The sequence below is a fragment of the Podarcis pityusensis genome, assembly GCF_964106645.2.
Source record: "Podarcis pityusensis genome assembly, chromosome: 15".
Classification (NCBI taxonomy): Eukaryota; Metazoa; Chordata; class Lepidosauria; order Squamata; family Lacertidae; genus Podarcis; species Podarcis pityusensis.
Genome location: NC_138040.1, coordinates 28353719 through 28359718, shown reverse-complemented (window position 1 = coordinate 28359718; position 6000 = coordinate 28353719). Strand labels below are relative to the sequence as shown.

Here is a 6000-nt window from a genome sequence, read left to right as displayed (position 1 = left end):
GCTGCTGCTGCCGCTGTCCCCCATCCCGCTTTCTTCCGTCCTAAGCCAGCTTACTACCTGTTTGTGAGCCTTGCCCCTCATTAAGTGCCTGGCGCTTGTGTCCGTGCAGGGAGCTAAATGATGTCTTGGTGTAATCCTCCGCTTAAAACCTAGACGGGCAAAGCTAGCCACACTCCATATGGCTGCTTCTTTTGAGGCAACAGGATCAGCCTCGGAGTAGGTGACTCGGATACTTTTATTTATAATCTCGCCTCACTTCCCACACTCTCTGCTGCCCTGCATTTCACAGATACCCTCGATGCTTGCAGACGGAGCTGCTTATAAATAAATATGCTGCAATGGCAAACGGCTCGGTTACATTCAAACACAGGTGCGGGTCATCCACAGAAAGGCCGTGGTGTATGGGGGGGGCTATACTGGGGGCCTGGATTTGGGGGCCAGCCAAATAGGTTTTCTCAGGACAAACTGGGCTGCACAGACACTTCCAATTCCACATACAGAAGCTGGCCAGATTGGAAGGTGAAACTCTTTTTCAGTTAGATTTTATTGAGTTCCGACATTTTTAACATATACGTACAATTAAAGCCAGGGACGCGGGTGGCGCTGTGGATTAAACCACAGAGCCTAGGACTTGCCGATCAGAAGGTCGGTGGTTCGAATCCCCGTGAGGCGATGAGCTCCCGTTGCTCGGTCCCTGCTCCTGCCAACCAGCAGTTCGAAAGCACGTCAAAAAGTGCAAGTAGATAAATAGGTACTGCTCCAGCGGGAAGGTAAATGGCGTTTCCGTGCACTGCTCTAGTTCACCAGAAGCGGCTTAGTCATGCTGGCCACATGTCCCGGAAGCTGTCTGTGGACAAACGCCGGCTCCCTCGGCCTATAGAGGGAGATGAGCGTGCAACCCCAGAGTCGGTCACGACTGGACCTAATGGTCAGGGGTCCCTTTACCTTTACCTTACGATTAAAGCACAATTTCATCTTTTCTCTTATTTTCATTGACTTCCCACCCAGTTTTCCATGGAGTCGTCATTTCTCCCCTTCTGCTGCACCCTATCTATTAAATCAGGCTTTTTCAACCTCGGCCCTCCACGTGTTTTTGGCCTACAACTCCCATGATCCCTAGCTAGCAGGACCAGTGGCCAGGGATGATGGGAATTGTAGTCTCAAAACAGCTGGAGGACCGAGGTTGAGGAAGCCCGTATTAAATCATAATCACAGTATTATAACCTAATGGCTTCCATTGCTCAAAGCTCAAATCCTGCTCTCGAGTTCATCGTACTATAATATGGAAGGTGGAACTTACTTAAATAGGACAGGCATCCTTCATCACATCTGAGAGCAGCAGGAGAGCTTAGTCATGGCTGCCACACACAGATCTCTCGTCCAACTTTTTCCTCACCATTTCCTTCCACATCCCACCCAACCTCCCTCTGCCTAATGTTAGCGCCAGCCCCTGCCTAGGTTGTTGTCACTGCCGAAACAGGATGACGCCCCTAGCTGGAAGATGGGAGGGAAGTCAAATTAATTAATCTAGCTGTCCTTTCATTAAGATGGAAAGAGCTCTTTATTTTCCTTCCCATTTCAAAGATAGCAATCACATGTTCATATGCTTCAGAAAAACCCTTTGAGGAAATTAGTTTGTTTATTTATGTATTGGTTTTTAGCCTGCCTTTCAGGGCACAGCCCTCCCCAGACAGCTCTCAAAATTAAAGCAGCATTAAAAAAATAGTAATTAAGTACTGTACATCAAAAAACAGCTCCACCCTCAGTCTAAAAGCAGCAGCGGTAGAAAACCCAAGTATGTCACATTTCAGCAGAAAGCAGACTAAAAACAGAATGTCCTCTGGGTGGAATCCAGTACAGATTGGTGCCATACATACCTCTGGAGGGAGAGAATTTCAGATCTTGAGGGGTCACCAATAAAAAGGTCCTTTGAGTGGCAGGCCGTGAAAACAGGGGCTCTGAACTGAAATAAATCATTCTGCTGAGTTGCTCTGAGATGACCCCATGGGCTATCTTTCGCTCACATTCAAAGCTAGTTCACACCCAGGCTAGCACCTCCCTTGATTTGGACTGATTCACACATGCACATGCTTGACTGCAACAAGAAGTTATGAATGGCGCATGCGAATGGACCATCCACAACCAACAACATGCAAATGTTCACGATGTTACTAAGCCTGCAGGTCACCACTGAAACGTATACTTTGCACCCAGAAGGTCCCAGGTTCAGTTCCCGGGATCTTCAAAGGAGCAGGTGACATGTAGTAAGGAAGACCTTCACTCCAGATGCAGAAGAGCTGCTGCCAGTCAGTGTAGCCATTACTGGCTTAGATAGACCAATGAACTGACTCAATATACAGTGGTACCTCAGATTACATACACTTCAGGTTACATACGCTTCAGGTTACAGACTCTGCTAACCCAGAAATAGTGCTTCAGGTTAAGAACTTTGCTTCAGGATGAGAACAGAAATCGTGCTCTGGTGGCGCGGCGGCAGCAGGAGGCCCCATTAGCTAAAGTGGTGCTTCAGGTTAAGAACAGTTTCAGGTTAAGAACAGACCTCCGGAATGAATTAAGTACTTAACCCGAGGTACCACTGTAAGGGCAAATATCAAGGTTGTGCATGTTGCCTCATCCTCAGCCACCACACAGGCTCCTGCTCACAAGCCTGCAAAGATGGGCTCTGTGGGTATGCCCCCCAACACCCCAGACTCTCACACACTTTCAGTTGCACCCTGTAACTGAAGAAGTGTGCATGCACACGAAAGCTTATACCCAGAACAAACCTAGTTGGTCTCTAAGGTGCAACTGGACAATTTTTTATGAGTTTGTCAATTGAATGAGTGGAAGGGGGGTGGAGGACAGGCGGAAAGAAGAGCTAATTTGTCCGTGGCTTGGGGGGCACAATCTGGATGGTTCTGCCAGGGGCGCAAGATCACCTAGCTACGGTTCTGGGTATAAGGCAGCTTCCTGTGTGATTTGAACCAGGAACCGTCGCATTCTTGATGCTCGCTCATTCACAAAGAGGGAAAGATGACGAAACCACAACAGAAGGGATCTGTGAAGCACCGTTTGCAGTGTAGACATGCCCCGAGACTCAGATAAAGGATTTAAGAAGCTGGAGGCTCAGGGGACCAGAGTAAGCTACCGGTAATTGTAGAAATCCTACACCGTCTTCATCCCTTTTCCGTTAACAGGATTACTGAGTGCAAACAACATTAAGGGAGGTGCGCTGCTCAGAGAGGAATTGCCGCATTCGTCCTCGCGATGGCAAGCCGCCGTGCCGGGTACCCAGGCGTGGTCTTAATGAGGCAAAAATAATACCATCTCAGCACTGCAAAGCTCTGCTCAGACCTGCTCTGGGGAGTGTGGGCCCACGTCCCCTTGCCAGATGGCGCACCATGTCACAACGTGATAGTCTTATGTCACGCAAATGAAAGAGACGCTCTTTAAAAATGCCATCTTTGGGATATCTTGAGAGGATTCAGGTATGGGGATGTGGTTTCTGTAAGCCAATTATCCAATACAAACAGTTGATGAAGTGGCGTTAAATGTCAGACAAGCTTAAACTGGATTTTTTTTTTTAATTTTATTTTTTTTAAAAAAAAACAAAAAACCCACTACATGAAACGTTTATTGCTTTTTGTGCATTTAATGGACTCGGTTCTCCTCCCCATCCCCCTGTTTCCCTGCATTTAGCTATTTACGACAGTTTGTAACATTAAACCATTTCCATATGCTGGAACGGCACAAAAATACCAGGGGCACAGCTCTGTATGCTGGCTGAGAGATAGCTGTCAGTTTTTTGTCCTACAAGGCATGAGATATGATGCTGTCAGAACATCCCAGGCATGCCACCGGTAGAACACTATGCAGATAGAGCCATTCCACCAGCTCCCAAATTGGGCAGAGTTGTGACTGGGATGTAGATTGAATGGGGGGGGGGGGTAATACCCTTCACCATATCCTTGAAACCCTGGCCACCCCAACACCAGGATTTTACACCAGCCCCAGACTGGGCACAGGACATTTGCTTCCCATTGCCTTCAACTTACAATTAGTCCTGCTGAGCTCAATAGGTCTTATTTCAGACCCGCCAAGTGTCCCGATTTTCCAGGGACTGTCCCAGATTTGCAGAAGCTGCCCCGGTTTCTGATTTGATCCCAGAATGTCCCGCTTTTCCTTAGGATGTCCCTATTTCCATTGGAGAAATATTGGAGGGTATGGAGTTATCTGAAGGTAGCCCTCTATAGGGAAGGGTTTTTTAATGTTTAATGTTTAATTATATTTTTATATATGTTGGGAGCCGCCCTGAGTGGCTGGGGCAACCCAGTCAAGACAAGCAGGATATAAATAGTAGCATCATCATCAACATCGTTATGGAATAGGACGTCTCTATTTTCATCAGAGAAACGTTGAAGGGTGTCTTATTTCCCTGCCAGCTCCCATTTGTTTTAATGAGTCTTATGCAAGAGATCCAGTTCATGCAATGGCTGATGCCCTTCATTCCTGAAGCACATGGCTGGTTGGTGCTGACCTTTAAATCCTTAAACAGCCTCAGTCCTGTATACTTGAAGGAGCGTCTCCACCCCCATTATTCAGCCCAGATACTGAGGTCCAGCTCTGAGGGCCTTCTGGCGGTTCCCTCCCTGCAAGAATGAGGTTACAGGGAACCAGGCAGAGGGCCTTCTCGGTGGTGGCACCAGCCCTGTGGAAGGCCTCCCATCAGATGTCAAGGCAATAAGCGACTATATTACTTTTAGAAGACATCTGAAGGCAGCCCTGTTTAGGGAAGTTTTTAATGTTTAATGCTGTCTTGTGTTTTTAATATTCTGTTGTGAGCCGCCCAGAGTGGCTGGGGAAACCCAGCCAGATGGGCAGGGTATAAATAACAAATTATTATTATTATTATTATTATTATTATTATTATTATTATTGCTGATAAATGGACTGGTACTCATTCAGAATATCTCATAATGGCCACATCCTTTCCCACAGAAACCGTCAGATCAACACTCCCCAGATGAGTGAAAGAGACCAAAAAATAAAAATGAGAAGCCAGGAGAGGTTTTTGTACCCGCAAGCCTTTGCCACCAGAGTTCAAAAGACCAATCTTTACAGAAAAATAATTCTAAAGGAGAATTTTTGATGTATATTACAGTCTCTTGTGGACGACTAGAGTAGCTGCTGGCGAAATGTGCCGTTATGCAAAGGCAGAGCCCGATTACTTAAAAGTGTCTGCAGCTCTTTGATTAAGCCGTGTGTGTTTTATTTTATTTTTTTCCCCGTATGACACAATCACAGACCAACATGGAAAGTATCTCGCCATTATTGCTGGGTGATGAGAATCCCTCTTTTTCCTGGAGAGTGTAACTAGATCCTTTCAAAAACAAAGAGGGAGGCATCTCTCTTTTTTCGTGAGCCGCTGCCTGCATATTAAAAGCATAATTTAAAACGCTGTACGTGCAATCGGGATATCGAAACAGAGATTGTCAGTGGGCAGTGTTTTCTTGCTTCTTCTGCACTGTAGGTCCACAAGCCTTGGGATTCACCAGGATACCAAAGTTTGGAGCCTCCAGGAGCATGGCTTGGCTTGCCTCCTCCACCCCGGACCCCATTTTTGCAGCATAATATAAAAAAATAAGAAGAGTTTGGTTGCTGGATTAGGCCACAGTGGCCAACCAGAGGACTGTTATGGGAAGCCTGCAAACAAGACCTGAGTCTGGCAGCAGCACTCTCTCACACTTGTCATTCTCAACAACTGTTCTTTAGAGGTTTACTGCTTCCAGCAGTGATGGTAGAACATAGCCTTTCTCCGTCCAATCCTCTACAGCCAATCCAGTTATTGGCCATCACTGCAAGCAAATTATATAGTTTAACATGGGGCTGTGTGAAGAAGTCCTTTCTTTCATTTGCCCTGAATCTTGCAACATTTAGCTTTGCTGGATGAAGCTGGGTTCTAGGCTTCAGGGAACTAGAACCCTATAGAGTGGTACCTCA

The 6000-nt window shown here is 46.5% G+C and overlaps 1 protein-coding gene across 1 annotated transcript in view; it reads right to left on the bottom strand.

The window, feature by feature from the left end:
• Nucleotides 1-886: 886 nt before the first annotated feature.
• The window catches only part of LOC308464331 (uncharacterized protein), a 369943-nt gene continuing 364829 nt past the window's right edge, over nucleotides 887-6000 (bottom strand). The window contains exon 2 of the mRNA XM_080983676.1: nucleotides 887-951. The gene's annotated coding sequence lies outside the window, so the exon portion shown is untranslated. The remainder of the gene's footprint in view (nucleotides 952-6000) is intronic.